Genomic DNA, 16,497 nt, shown 5'->3' with positions numbered 1-16,497 from the left:
ATAAACTTAAACAGGACAAAGTCATGGGAGAATGAAGCAGTGACATAACAGAGCAAAACCTGACAAGGAAGAACAAAAAACAGACACTTAAATAGACTGAGGGCAATTAGATGAAATGAAGACAGTCTGAAACTGATGTGACTGAGGGACAATTCAAAACAGAACATGACCAAAACCCAAAACATCACTGACAAAAACCAAACCGCAATCCTCACCGTACCCCTCTCCAAAAGGGCAGATCCCAGATGCCCGAAACACCCCTGAGGAGGAGACCCTTACAGGCAAAACAAAAGCCCAGAAAACAGATGGATTTGAGGGGTATCAGAACCCTTCCTCAGGAACAGACGTGAAGACGTTACGACTTTTACTTCGACTTTTACTTCCTCTAGATAGTCAAGTTTGATCGTCTTCTCGGCACTCGGCCAGGGCCGTCTGTTCCCAACATCCCAACGACTCTCCCCAGGGACAGGACACATAAAAAGGAGAGGAATCCCAATGACCCTCCTCAGGAGCCGACACCTTAAGATGAGCGGCCCCGGCGACCCTCCACAGGAACATGAAGCTTGAAGGATGACCCCGGCAGTCTCCCTCAGGAACGGAATAGGTGGATGTGGCTTGACATGACTTGATATGGCTGCAGGAAAACCCATCCAGCAGGCCGGATACGGCCAGTGGTTCGTACAATGGACACCCCTGATTCAGGGACATAATCAAGTCCACATCAAATAACCTAGAATTAATAATGTTCTACCTGTGTTAGGAACCTCTCCTGGCAAAATAGTCCAGTCTGCAGTATGGTCCTATCTGCTATTGAAACACACTTATTCTGGTCTATAATCATCTAAGCTCACTGTGTGCTCTGTCAGCAAAAAGAATGTGGTAGTCCCTGAGCAACACAGAAAAAGGACTAAACCCCCAAAGCTGAGAAGTCAACTTTCCAATTCTGCTCACACAGCTGCCCAACTGTTAATATTCAAAATATGCTAATGATTCTGGTCAGCCTGAGCCACAAAAGGAAAAAAAGAAAATGTAACAAAATAAATGGCAAACAAAAGTTCAGATCCAACACACATCTGGGGGCCAAAGAGCCCCTTTAACTCCCGTTGTTACACTAAAGCTGTCTAACCCGTGAGTTACTGACCCTGTTTGTTTGGTTTGCTGAGCTTCTTACAGAACTAGCAGCAAAAACAAAAATTAAGCTCCAAAGCGTATAAAGCCTCAGCTTCTCTTGTACTTTAAAACTCTGTTTGTTCCTAGTTTTTGACTGTTTTGGACCTCATCAGGGACAGAAAATGTCTTTTAGCTAATCTGCCATCATCGCCTGATTCACCTGACAAATAGTGCATTCAGTTCAGGGGCATTACGGTTGATGGACTTGTGAATTGTGGAACACCACAGACTTCATCTGTGGCCTAAACACAAAGCCTTCTTCTTGTGACAGCTCTTTCGTTGGTCTCATCAACAGCCAAAGAGGTTAATATCTGTGTTTACCTGAGTGTCTAAACTGTTGGTGCAACAGTGATAGATATGTTATCAATTACCTGCCTTTCTGCAAGATACATTGCTCTTCCAAACTCCATAATCAAAGATCTTTGCTCTAAGCACACCTGTGAGACACATTTGAAAGTGATTGCTCAACCTGATGTTTACAACACAAAATCAGACTTTTAAATCTCAGGAAACTCCAATTACCGATCCATATTGTGTGCATAAATTGGCTTATATGAGTTAGGGAGTTCCAAAAAACACAAAAGTACACACATTATTATTATAATTCTAAAAGTTTAGAACCACCTTAGCCACTGAAGATTTTTTTTGGTTTTTTTTGTTGGTGACAGAGCTATTTAAAGCAGTAATACTCCCCTAAAAAAGCAAAAACTCATGGAGTGAGACTGCAAAATACAATTGGGTGTGCAGTTTATAAATGCTCCCATGGTCAGAATCTAACTTTATCTTTTTGCCCTTTACAGCTGGAAGGTTTAAGAAAATCTTTCTGCTGAAAACAACCAAAACACCATAACATTATGTTGAAGGACTTCTTAAGTCCAGCAGAGCTGAGAGAGGCATAAATCAAGTGAACCCTGAGGTCCTTCAGCGTTTTGGAAGTGATGCTGTGATGAAATGCATAATTCATTCATTGTTTGAAGGGATGGATGCAGAACAAACAGACAAATGGATGGATGGACGGATGGATGGATGGATTGGTAACAAGATAAATCATCCAAAAAACTTTGATTTTGGGGGGAAAATGAGGGTCAAAAAGAGGAAAATACACAAGACAGACAAAGGAATATCAAGACACTGGTAGTATGATTTAAACAAAAGTATAAGAAAACCAAGTTACCCAAGCAAAGGAGTGGGAGGAGGGATATCTTGAACAGTACGAGTTTATTATAGAAGACTGTAGATACTTGCACCTTCTGGCTATTATCAAGACAGTATAAACGTGGGGGTGGAGTATATTGGTCTACCCTGGAGACTGACTGCTGATGGTGATGTGCTCCATTCTGCACTTCAGCATTACCCACTATGTTTGTGTGTATCCATTAGCCAGTGTTTCATGTGCAGGCTAACAGGGCCTTGGTGGAGCACTTTTAACACTGCTTTAGTAATGACTAATTGTCAGGAGCAGATGTAGTGCTGTGGAGTTTGAGAAATGGACTGTAAGTAGAGAGAGGAAGGACGAGAAAAAAGCAGCTGTAAGACTATGATTGATTAGAGTTTTGTGTACCCGTGTTTGTGTGCATGTGTCCTCTGAGGACAGCTTTATACTCCCTGGTCTTATGTGAATGAAAGAAAAAAAATCTCAAATGCCAAATTCCATTTAAGGTGAGTTTATAGTGTGCATTATTTTCTAAAATCGGAAAAAGCAACAAATCAGACTGAGAAAAAATCCTTGTGTGACTATTAGAAAATAAAATGAACTGAATTTCTGTGGGGTAAAATACAATGTTCTCTAAAAACTTATGTTCCATGTGCTGCACATAATAAGTAATGTATGTTTTGTAGCAGGACCATTTCCAAGAAACTGTTTGTGCTATGTAAGTTCCAATAAAAATGTAGATACTTTGACGACACTCACTAATTGAATTGTTATAAAACTATTCAATTTATATTATATATATATTGCATAATTCAAAGCAATAAACAATTGTGCCATCTGATATGCACCAAAGCACCCATTTATGTTATTTCCGGCAAAAGAGGATGCAATTTGGCCAATCAACTCGCCTCCATAAAGTGTTCTATTTGATCACTTTTGCTGTAGAGCAGTTTAATTTGTTGTGCATCTGTTGTCGGCTCCAGAACCCAGTACTTTAAAGCTATGCTTCCCAAGTTTTTAGACCCCTACCTATTCTTAAAAAGCCAGAAGTAAATTGATCTGCTCAAGTTGAACTCGCTAAGCCCAGCAGATTAAAATCAAAATCTTCAGAACACCAAGACTTTCAGGCAATCTGAAGATGTTCCTGTTCTTAAGGAACAAGCGCTGCAGAGTAAAATGGAAATAGCTCAAGTCAAAGGTCCATGTTTACAAGCTGGACAATGGAGTCAGTATCTTAAGAGAAGGTATTCAAATTCAGAAAACCAAATGTGAGGAAAGAAATTCTGTCGATCACACAAAGTGACTGAAGAGCTGCTCAAAGATTTACATGCATATTTTTTAAATTCTCAGAAGTTCTTAGTAACTACTGTCTCACGCAATGTTTGTCCTAGATCTCCCTTGTGTTGGAAGAACTTCAACAGGTTGTCAAAAGAACAGGTATTTATACTCCAACACCACACACACCTAAATTATTGTGTTGACTAACTCAGACTTCTGCTTGTGTCTGGGGGAGTTTTTATCAGTTCTGCCATTCTTTCAAAGTTGGACTCCATGAGTCAGTTGGTACTGAGCTGCACAGAAAGAAAACACAACTTACATTTCTACACACATCTGTCCATGACTCTCTCTTCATCACGTCTCCCCTACCTTTCTTAAAGCAGCTGCTCTGTCTGGTTACACACAGTGTATTACAGCTACATTGAAACCCCCAGCGTTGCAAAGTTAACACAAATTAAAAGTCTGTCTTTGTGCAACGAAAATTAGCCATTGAGGGAACAGAGAACCCTTTGACTTCAAAGAAAAAAAAGAGGTTTAATTTAATAGAAAATAGCTGGAGTCCTACTTTCAGAGGTAAAGAAAGTGGATGGTTTAAGTATGTAACAGTCCAGAGTAAAGGCATGGGCAGCAAGGTGGGAATGGGTGGAATGAGGTCTCAGGTGTGACGTGTAAATTACACCAGCTTAAAAGTAACTAAGATTTCCAAATGGCTCTTATGCATACAAATATTTAAGTAGTACTCACAAATCACCTGACACAGACAAAGTGACATTTACGCACAGATCAGAGTTACAAATGCAGGACGTGTTTAAATGCTGCTAGAATGCTGGGTCGTCAAAGTTTTCTTATCAGCCACTTTGAACTTTGTGAATAATGTCAAGTAAAAACTTGACATTTTTTTCTACTTACTTAAACAGAGATGCCCCGATAACTAAGATTTTCTCTCCTAGCAGCAGAGAACACTCAGGCCGAGGTTGACCACATGCCATCCTCTAGACTCTTGCTGGAGCAGGGCTAAGCCTGCAGTATGTGAGCAGGTTTAGCAAGAAGTTCAGCAGTTTCACAACAGACAAAACTTTGTAACAGTACAAAGAACAAAGCCGTTGCCTCCATCACACTGGACTGAGACACTGGTACTGCCTCCCCATGCAGCGTTAAATAAAATATGTTGCTAGCCCTTTCATCCACGAACCACAGCAGCAGTATATTACAATGTTTGATTTTTCTTTCATTTTGTTGCACAATGTGCAAATGAAATAAAGCTGATTCCGATGAACAAAAACTATTGATTAACTTTAATTAAACTCGAAACATTTTTTGTCTTTCAAATGTTGCACATCAATTTGTCGGTGGTTTCACCTTCAAGAGTCATTTTGTTCTCTTGTGATTTTTTTTTTGGTTTATTCCTTTCTTTATCCACTGACCCCTGAGACCAAAGAGGATCATCAGCTACAAAGAGTGCATGTACAAAGAAGAGAATTCACAGTGGTTAATATGAACTACAGAGAACAGCAAAGTAATTAAAAAAACAACATAAAGAAATGACAAGTGATGCGAAGACAGAGGAGCAGATCAAAAGTTCAAATTATAATATCATTCTTTTGTATGGGTGTCTCTTTTAAGTTGTTCGTTATTCTACAGACTGCTATTCTGTTTTTAGGAAACTATTTTTTTTCTCAGTTTGACAAAAAAGTAAATTTGTACTTTTTAAAAAAAAATCTCTGTAGTGTTTTAAGGTTTTTCTGATTAATGAATAAATTACAATTTATGAATATAAAATCCTGTTAAAATCACCTAATTCCACCGCAGCAGTATCGAGTTAAGCCGTTGGTTTCCCTATATCATGTTTTGTGTTTATTCATGATCAAGATACATGTTTCCTTGAGAGAGATGCAATGAGATCAGAGTGGATGATTTCAAACTAGATTTTCATCCATCCATCTTTTTCTACTCATCTGGGGGCAGCAGTCTAAGCAAAGACGCCCAGACTTCCCTCTCCCCGGCCACTTCCTTCCACTCCTCTGGGGGTTAACCCGAGGTGTTCCCAGGCCAGCCGAGAGATGTAGTCTCTCCAGCATGTCCTGGGTCTTCTCTAGTGGGACATGCCAAGAACACCTCTCCAGGGAGGCATCTAGAAGTCAACTGGACCAGATGCCCGAGCCACCTCAACTCGGTCATCCCTCCAGATGACCGAGCTTCTCCCCCTATCTCCAAGAGAGCATCCAGCCACTCTACAGGGGAAGGTCATTTTGGTCGCTTGCAGTCTGGATTTCGTTCTTTCAGTCACTACCAAGAGCTCATGACCATAGGTGAGTACTTCATTGAAGATCAACCTTTAAACTCAGAGCTTTACTTTCTCTTTTCACCACAAAGGACCGGTGCAGTGACCACATAACAGCAGACGCCGGTCCAATCCGCCTGTTGATCTCATGCTCCAATCTTCCCTCACTCATGAACAAGACCCCAAGATATTTAAACTCCTCCACCTGAGGCAGCAGCACTCCAGTCATGGAGAGAGGACAAACTACCTGAACTGGAACTGAAATATATTGAAAACTACATCGCTCAATTTTTATAAGTTAAAAAAATATCCATTGTTGGAAAATGTTTTTACAAATTTCGCAATGAAATTCAGTCATGAAATGAAGACAACACCAGATGTACATTTCAGGAATTATTGATTATGATATTATGGAAATAATGACAATATTATTATTATATTTTTATGAATATTACTAGCACAAGTTGCAAACATTTCTTCATTCTTTGAAGCATCATCAATCTCTGTATCAAAAATCCTCAGCTTTCATAAGGATCATTTTTCCTTCTTTGTTCAATAATCCATGTTCAAGCCAGATCTTTTAATTTATTGCTCACTTTCTTTGCACCTCCACTAGGCAATCATTTGGTTGTTGCTCCTTTTTGGAAATTAGATCTTTTCAATATCTCCCATCTGCTTGCACCACTCTCAGATATTTTTAGGATACACCCAAAAATATCATGCAGATTCCTCACCAGAACGCTCTTTGGCATATGCCACCACTTAAAGTTTAATACAAAATAGATGGAGCGTTATTTTGCCATTCCACTGGCTCACAACACAAATACCACTGACACCTCATGACCTGGGAAAGACAGTCGGATCTTAATGGAGCCTGGCTACTATTGGAGACTGGCGTAAGGGATTGACGGAGATTAATAAAAGATGGGCCACAACTGGCAGATATATGGTAAGTTATTTTCTTCAAATGTGAATATGATGTCATCTGCTAATTTATGATTAAATTTCAAGCAATAACATTTTCAAGGTCTGCCCCTCACTTTTGTAAACAGCACATTGAAAGCATAAACTTTCTGAACTTTGTTGTTTTTTGGCCTGGACTTTAGTATTTGGTCAGTGCTGGCTGAAAAACCTTGAAATCTCTGTATCCAGCAACAGAGAACTTACTGCCATTGATCAGCACCATACTTCTCTTTTGTAAATTATAGTGAACAGTTGCAGTAAATTTCCGGTTGCACCCTTGGATGGAACACCTTTTTCCTTCAACCACAGTGTTGATTGTTGCGGGCTGACACCAGTCGTATTTTCAATTCCCAGGTGTGATGCAAAGCACAACTTCACAAGCTCGGGAATCAGCCTTGCTGCAAAAGCAGACCTGTTCAACTAATTCCAATCTTGAGGAACATAATTTAACAAACACTCTATCATCCAGCCCTATGAGTCATATGAAAATGAAAATGACTGAGAAAACTCAGATGTAGGTGAGGTGTTATTTATTGTGAGCGAAACACATTCCTTCAGCAGAAGATCTTAATGAAACCATGGCTAAAGTTTGTGCTTTACATCATGTTGCCTGTATTCTTGTATTGTGGAAGGATAAGGGTAGCTTCTCTGTCGCTTAGGTTTAAACTAATCTACCATTTTCTGTTCCTAACTTCACATGAATGCAACTGTCCTTCAATTTCCAGATTGACTGGCTTGAAAGCTGAGTCAGACTCTGTACCTGAACCCGGAAGCTTCAGCTCGGAAGTTCAGATCAAACATGTCTTCAAAGTTTCATTCCTACACATCATAAATGTTTCCAGAATCCACCCTTCCTGCATGACGCTGAAAAGCTGGAACACGTCTTTTACTTCTCACCTCTGGACGACGGCAACACCATCCTCATGAAGCTTTGGCGCAATTTCAGTAAGGAAGATCTACTTCGTCTTCAGGTTCGCAGGGTTGCAGATTCTTCACTCCGCCCGCCACTTATCAACTAGTCAATTACTAAAGTGCTAACTTTCTTTACAGCCAATCACAATTGAATCCCTGTCTAGAGGTTTGTCTATCCACATTCCAGACATTTTGCAGGCCCACCTCTACTCCCTTTTCCTCCTGGCTCTGCTTTGGCGCGGTCTGGGCTAAACCAACATCAGCATCTGGGCCAGGGTTCAGCAACCTTCAAGATTTTACAGAGCCATTCGGGTCCATTTTTCAAAGACCAAAACCCAGCAGGAGCCACAAAGGCTGACTTCGTTCCTTAGAAAAATAAGACAGATTTGTATTTATGTCGATACGACCATTATGGTAAATAAAAATTAAATTACCTAATTTGCATGAATGATACATAAATATAAAGAAAATACCCTTTTTTATATGAAACAGCTAATAACTTTTGACCGAGGTTCACATGATTTCCTTTCAAAATAAAAGACACCTTGTGTCACATAGAATCAGCTCAATGCTGTTAATGTAGTAGCAGGTAGTGTAATGTCAGCAGTGATAAAAAAAAAGATAAAAAAAAACAAGTTTATTTTACCATTTGTGGTAGATCTTTGCCAAAAATATATGAACCCAACTCAAAAAAATAAACCAATTGGGACTCTCACTGTATTTCTCAACCCATAAGGCACACTTTTAGTAGTACATTTATTTAAAACAGGACAATGCAATTTAAAGGAAACCACATGGTTAAATACAAAACATATGTTTTTTTTTTAAAGCCAGAATTAGCCAAAAGACTTAAGTATTGTTCAAAAATAGATAATCCAGTTCGCCTTAATTCTGATTGGGCTTTCTGATTTCCAATTGTTTTTTCGTGATACACGGTGCACCAAAATCTGATGTCCACAATGTTTAGTACCATTAGTTTTTAAAAACTACAACTTTTTTTTTAACCAGAGAGCCACAATTTAAAAGAGCCACATGTGGCTCTGAAGCCTCGGGTTGCAAACCCCTGATCTAGACACTCGTCCGAGGTCATTCCAAGCACACAAGGTATTGCCAACTCAGAGTCCAACCGCCAAAGACTACGAACAATTTCATGCACAAATTTCTTTTTCAACTACAAACATTTCAATCCCACTTTCAAGATCTCTCCTTAGTGAAATGGAGGTACAAGAAAAGACTCTACAGAAACTCTAGCACTTAGTTTGAAGAGTGAAATCCAGTTTTCCACTTCATAGTATTCCCCTACTTCCTCTGTCTGTTTTAGCTCTCCATTGTATTTTAGTTTCTTGCTCATCATCTTTCCACCTTGACTGCTTTTGAAGCTTTCCTGTCAAAAATCATGAGTTAGGCTATTCTTGGATTGCAATGAAACATGTTAGTTTTTTCTCCTTTTTAAAGCCAAAATTTCCTTTTTAGATCAGGTAAGAAAATACCTTTGTTTCATTGTCTTCTATATATGCTAGGGGTTTTTTTAACTACTGTTTCTGTGGCTGTAAATAAACAAAAGAGAAACAGCAAAAGTTAAGGATTAATTTGAGTCAAAAAGTGTCAGAAGGAGTTACACAGGAAATAAAGAGAGCAAGCAGCAATACCCCTGTGAGCGCTCTGTATTTACTGCACCGTTAAGCAGCATCCATTTATCTTATGAAAAACTTGCTGCACACACATTCACTCACACACATACTGTCTGCTATACAAATGGCCCTGTGGGGCCCTTTTCCCCAGACAGCTCTTCTAATTAGCTGCATTTAAATGAATGGGTTAAGTCAAGTCCTTTTTATAGTGTATCCTAGCACTAATGAAATGTAATTAATTGGGTACCACCACAAACAAGCTCTTGAAGAGAAGCTAAAATTATGCATTTAAAGCAAATCTCCAGCTGGTGGGTTCATCTGAATTTCTAATCACCAAAATAGTCAGAAAAAAAATAAATAATTATATTTTAACTAACACAAAATAAGGATTATTTTATTCAGGAATTAAAATAAAATATTCCAAAAAACAAACCATTTCCAACAGATGCCGATATCTAGACATAGAGTTAAATTTAGAAATCGCTCTCAAAGCCAGCCGTGGATGCATTGTTGAACTAATGGTGAAGGCATTCCTTGGAAATGTTGTGGGAAAACTGTGTGTGAGCTGAAACAAATAAATCCTAATGACTGTCACAGAGGGAGCACATGCAGGAGCAGTTGGTTAAATTTGACAAAAGAACTTGCAGTAATAAGATCATAAAAGGAATATGTTTGTATGTTTTCTAAAGAATTGAAAATGAAAATAAAAGTTTTATCTTAAAATCTACAAAAAGAAAGAAAGAAAAGCAACCCCCCTTGAAATTTGCCAGTGAACATCTTCATTATTCTGAGAGTTATTGAGAGAAGGAGCTGTGATCAGATCAGACCAACATTGGAGATCTTTATCAACCCGTCGTGTTTGGAGGAGGAGAAATCCTGTCAATGACTTCAAGAATACAATCCCCACTGTCAAGCATGAAGGTGGAAACATTATGATTTGTGGGAGTTTTTCTGTGCAGGGCTACCTCACTGTATGGATGAGATGTTGGTTGGGATTGGGTGGAGCCGTGCACCATCTAATCCTGAATGAGAACCTCCTTCCCTCCAACGGGAGACTTAAAACAGGTCATGGATGTCTCTTCTAACAGGATAATGACCTAAAACATACAGTAAAGGCAACCAAGAGATGGCTGAAGAAGAATATCAAGGTCATGGAGTGGTCAGCCAGTCTCTGGAACTCAATTCTTTAGAAAATCTATGGAGAGAGCTGAAGCTCAGGGTTGTTTAACAACAACCACCTAATGATTTAGAAGTAATTTGAGCGAACAGTGGACCAAAATTCCTCCTGGTATGTGTGACCTCTGTGCTGATAATAAGGGTTTTGCCTAATTCTTTTTTTTTTTGCAAGAGTGTTCAAATACTTATTTCCATCATTGAAAGGAGAAGAAATTGATATCAATTCTTTAAAAAGTCAATTTCTTGATTTTCTTAAGGATTTCTTGTCTCTCACTGTTCAAATGTATACCAACCATTTGGATGATAGATTGTCAATTTCCTTTTTACGTAAGAAAACAAAATCAGCAAGGGATCGAATACTTAATTCATCCACTGTATTCTTCAAAGCTGATGTATTCGCAAGAATGTGCAAACGTGTTACTATTGAAAGATTTGCAAGGAAAGAACATATAGATGGTGAGATTGTCTGCATCAGCATTCACCACACGTCTGTGGCCATAAATGGATGGAGTCCTTCCCTCATTCTCTCAACTCCACTGAACTGACACAGAAATAAAAGAAATACGTCAGTACAGGAGATCAAAGTAAATCTGTTTTGTTTGGCTTCTCGGTTTTGAAATAATGAACACAGCAAAAAGTGCAGAGTGGAAAAGGATAAGCTCTGTAAATTTAGAGCAAAGAATCCCTTTCAGGCTAAAAGCAAAAATAAACGATTGTATTACAAAAATGATAGAACTTCATGAAGACCAACTGACAGAATCAGGACTGCAGGAGGAAGATGAACAAATCCCTGCAATAAAATGGATCTTACACTGCGTTATCCGACCTAGAAGCTGTGGCATTGTTAAATCTCTCTTTTTCTTACCTTTATTAGCTTGATATTCAGAAAGTATATTGTACATTATGCAGCATTTGCATATAGATATTAGAGTTTATTCAGAAGTTCCTTCTGCTATAGTTCTCAATGCCACACATAACCAGATTTAACAGCAGACCAGAAAGCATATGCTGGGTTTCTATGCATTAATCAGTTCCACTATGTCACGTATTTAAAGTACAGAGGCAACTAAAAAGTTTTAAAAGGATTTCCATCCATTCATCCGAGAGGGCCATGTGGATGCTGGAGCCTATCCCAGCTACCTTAGGGTACACATTTGACAGTTTGCCAAGACCTATTTAAGAGTCAGATCAATATGTTTGTTAGGTAAGTGGGTGGGTAGGTACATATAGGTAGGTTAGTAGGTAGATACGTACATAGGTAGGTAGATACATAGGTAGGTATGTACATAGGTAGGTACATGTGTAGGTAGGTAAGTACGGAGGTAGGTAGGTACATATGTTGGTATGTACATACGTAGGTAGGTAAGTAGGTAGGTACGTACATAGGTAGCTACGAAGGTAGGTAGGTAGATACGTTGGTATGTACATACGTAGGTAGGTAAGGTAGGTATGTGCACACCTTAAATAGTTAAGTAAGTACGTACATATGTAGGTAGGTTCATACGTTGGTACGAAGCTACGTAGCTAGGTAAGTAGGTTGGTACGCACATAGGTAGGTTGGTCTTCCATCCGCAATTCCCTCCACATATTCCAGACTTGCACCAACAATCAACATGGTTTTGGACTGTGCATGAGTAAGTCAGAGAACTCACATAAAACACATCCATCTTGGGTATAATGTGAAAACTCCACACAGACAGGGCCTAGCCAATACTGTATTTGAACCAGGACCTTCAGAACCTGGGTTCAAAGGCTGTCAAGCAAAAGGGCCAAGCACCACATCACCAAATTGCCCACAGCTTCGTCTTTTAATACATTTCTAGGCCTCATATTGTCATGCTTAGCCTCTCCATATTTATTTTCACAGTTGATGTTCACCCAAAACTTTAGGCTGTGATAGTGCTGCATTATTTTCAAAAGATACGGAGCTCCTTTGGTGTTCAGGAGATCCCACTTCACACCTCTTCACACCTTCTGCACTCATCACATGCCAGCCCAGCAGCTCACTCAAAGAACACACACCAAGAGCTTTAATACTGAGATCTGAGAACGAGTGAGTGTCCAGGCAGGCTGATGGAATGAAGACCAAAGACAGGCAGCCCAGTTTCCAATGATTTTGGATGCTTTCTGATGTTTATGATGAAGTGACTGTGAGACAAATTTTATTTCATATGCCTGAAATTATTAAGAGTTTTGCCAAAGACAGAATGCAAGAGGGTACAAACTCCATAAGTTCCTTTGAGTCCTGATCTGCTGAGAAGAAGGTGTGGAAGTTGGTTTCAGGTGCAGACTAGAAGCATAGAAACTAAAAACTCTGCAAAACACAAACACAATTAAACCACTTTATGTTAAAGATAACTCAAAAGCAAGCACAAACTTCATCTTGCAGAGCTTTTTGATAAAAATTCTAAAAATTGTTTGTTTTATCTTTCAGTTTTGTAAGATACCATAGTATTCCGAATTCTGGAGCTTAAGAGTAGAACAAATATGTTTCTATTCTCTTTAGTTGTATCTTTTGGTCTTGATTCCTTTAAACTTTTTTTATGGTGTGCAGTAGGCCAATGTTTTTTGTTACTGAGCGTCTGTTAGTCACGAACAGAACATAGAAGCATATCAAAATGCTTCACATCTCTGAGAAAGGGAGTCATGGTGCAAGCCTGTGTGCTATAATCACACCCTGAGGCTGCATCACGGGGTAGCAGAGCTCTGCAGCTGCTCCCCAGCTGTGTCCCGCTGTGGCTGCTTTTGGAGAAGCTGCTCCTGTCAATCCAGACTCCTTGTCCTAAAGGTGCTCCTCCACTTAATTGTGGAAACACACATTCACTCTGAGTTGTTTTTAGTAATAATATCAGTCTGTGCTCAGACAAGTGAGTTAAAGGCAGTGGTGAAAGTTGATTTTTTATGATGCTGGATCTTCCTCTTAAACATTTGATTAGTTTTTCTCTGCATGTTCTTTTTTAATTTTCGTTTTTATTTGAAATAATTTGATGTTTTACAAAATTTCACCATGTGAACATTTAGTTTTTACAATGCACGTCCATGTCCAATGGACTTGTGTAAGGACAACACATTCCCAAGTCGTAACATATTGACATTTTGGGTGTCCCCAACTCATCGTGATGTGCCGGCTGTTCATAAAATCAAGGGTCTCTAACACTTGGGACACGGTACCCTAACCCACCACTGGACTCAGTACCAGATGCGGTACCGGACACGAACCAGTAATGTACGCGGCACCCAAACTGGTATTGGACGTGAGCGGGGCCAGGGTTAGGGTACTGGTGGGTTCCACGTCCCAGTACTGGACCAGTTCCAGTTTGCAGCCTGGAGGTTGGGGACCCATGATTTAATGGGAACAGCCAGCACGTAAAAAAGAAGAAGAAGAAGAAGAAGAAGAAAAAAAAGATGAGTCTTTTCACTATTTGAACAAATATGGAATCACTTTTATTTTTTCTTCATCAATTGTTTAGCACAGTTAAGCAGCTGGGTTGCTCAGTGGGCTGGGTGAAGGGCTGGCATGCAGGAGCCCTTGGTTCGATTCCCAGGGTTGTTCACTAATCTCCATTCAGATTGGTGACCCTGAAAGGGATAAGCTGAAAGTGAAAGAAGAATTGTTTAGCATAGTTATTGGAATACACTGTTGCAGAATAGGCTAAAATAATATATTTTTTGTTTTAACTTTTAGTGAACAGAAATTGACATTGTGACTCCACCCTAATGCTTTTCTGCATACAGCTGCAGACACACCACTGCAGCTTGCACTACACTTCTGATAAACCATTAGAATCAGGCCCTGCATCTTCAGCAGGGTTCAAACCATAGACTGTATATAAAATAACTGGACTGAGCAAACCCCCCTACTTCCGTGTTCCATATAGGAAGTACCACTGGGTTGCAAAAAGGCCAAAGTCCCATTGACTTACATTGAGAAACAGACAGTTATTTCTCAGTCATTTTATCTGTCAGAATAATAAATCTTCCTCTGCTGCTTTCTGCTTAACTTCTTTTTTCTAATCCTAATTTTTAGATTTTTTTTCCATTATCACAAGTTATTAGAGTTATAAATTGACCGATCAGATGGCTCCATAAGCGTTTGTGGGTCTGACGTCGTATGTCTGGGGGGTTTGAGTGACATATGGCGGGTAGCCAATGGGAGCAGACTTCATCAATGGGTCCGTGAAGACCTTTTAACACCTACTTTACAATTCAACAATGTACCAATCATTGTCCTACTGTTGTTTTCCTCAATGGAATGTACCGATGCAGCAGTTTAAAACAACAAGAGGAGCATGCTGTCGACATTTTTAGATGAGGATTTACTCTGTGGAAATAGATTTCACGTCTTAGGTTATGTGCTTTGGACTTTTTTGTTTGTTTAACGTTCGTTTTTCTTTATTTCTCTGTTTTAATAGTAGCTTATAAATTCTAAGTTGCATATATGCGCATAAAACCACCAACCAAAGTTTCATCTTCGCTGCACTTTTCCAGCTTCAGCCTGAATTAGACGCAGCCGTCTGAGGAGCGCGAGAGAAACATTAAAGGACCTGGTTGTATTTTTAAACATAAAAAAGATCCAGCTGTTCACTTGTTTACCTCAGAAGGTAAACGGCCAGAAAGAAAGCTGAAGGCTCGGCCTGAGACTCTGATTGTGGGTGATTCCACTGTGAAAGATGTTCAGTGGTTCTGCAGCAGGAACACTAAAGTCCTGTGTTTTCCAAATGACATGGTCAGTGACATGAAGGAGAGAATTCTGCAAACTGTGGCAAAGTATCCATCAGTACAAAACATTGTACTACACACAAGGTCAAATGATGTGTCCAAGCAAAAATCTGAAGTTTTAAAGCAAGACTTCACTGGACTGATAAGAACTGTGAGCTCCATGAATGCAGCTGTCTTTATCAGCGGTCCCATTCCAACTATTCGAGGAGGAGAAGAGCGATTCAGCAGGCTGTTGGCACTGAACAGGTGGCTTTCTACGACATGTGGTGAAACAGGAATTAATTTCATCAACAACTTTCACATTTTCTGGGAACGCAAACATCTTTTTAAAGAAAATGGATTCAGTTTAAACAAATCAGGAGTTAAACGGTTCTCCTCCAATCTCTTCTACTCCCTGCGTCATGCCAAGACTAAGATAAATTTATCTCAAGGCCAGACACAGACTGGATCCACACAAGGAACGGAGCTGCCCCCACTGGAGGAAAACATCAGAAACGGGAAACCTGCCTCTGAACACCGGAAGAGGAAAAACAACGAGGACGATGGACCCTCCCAAACACCACCAAACCAACAAACTCCTGACGGTTCTCCCTCCCCCTCTTCACCCTCTTCACCCCACCTGAAATTCACCGAGCAGATGATGGAGCGAGTCGGGATTGGGCTTCGATCTACCCCTCTGGCCAATCCATTTTTGTCCCATATAACTCTGTCACCAGAACGTTCAAAGGGACAACGTAAAGCCCCACCCTCTCCTGTACAACATCATAACCTGTCCCTGCAGTCAGATGTTTGATGTGTTGAGAGTCCAGGCTGTGGAAATACCAACAGTCATGTTCTCCAGAAAAACCTGGGACCCTGTTCTCTAGAAACACACACCGTTTCTGTACTTGTCACCAACAGGAGGAATGTAATCTGCCCAAAACGTAAACAAAGGACTTTAAAAGAGGTAAACATTTCCTCTGCGCCTTTCCAGAAACAGAAGGTAAATGAAAATATTATTACTCTTACACCTCTCAAGATAGCACTTTTAAAGGTCTTTAGCAGGAAAAACATTTTTAATTAATGATTTTATCATTGAGAACAAAGTTGATTTTATGTTTTTAGTTGAAACCTAGATGAGAATAGCAGGGGAGCAGTTCTCACAGAGTCAGCTCCTCTCAATTATGGTGTTATCAGTGAGGAAAGAACAAGCAGAAAGGGCGGGGGGGTTGCAG

This window comes from Oryzias melastigma, linkage group LG14 (genome assembly GCF_002922805.2).
Source record: "Oryzias melastigma strain HK-1 linkage group LG14, ASM292280v2, whole genome shotgun sequence".
In the NCBI taxonomy this organism is placed as follows: Eukaryota; Metazoa; Chordata; class Actinopteri; order Beloniformes; family Adrianichthyidae; genus Oryzias; species Oryzias melastigma.
This window is presented reverse-complemented; position numbering follows the sequence as displayed.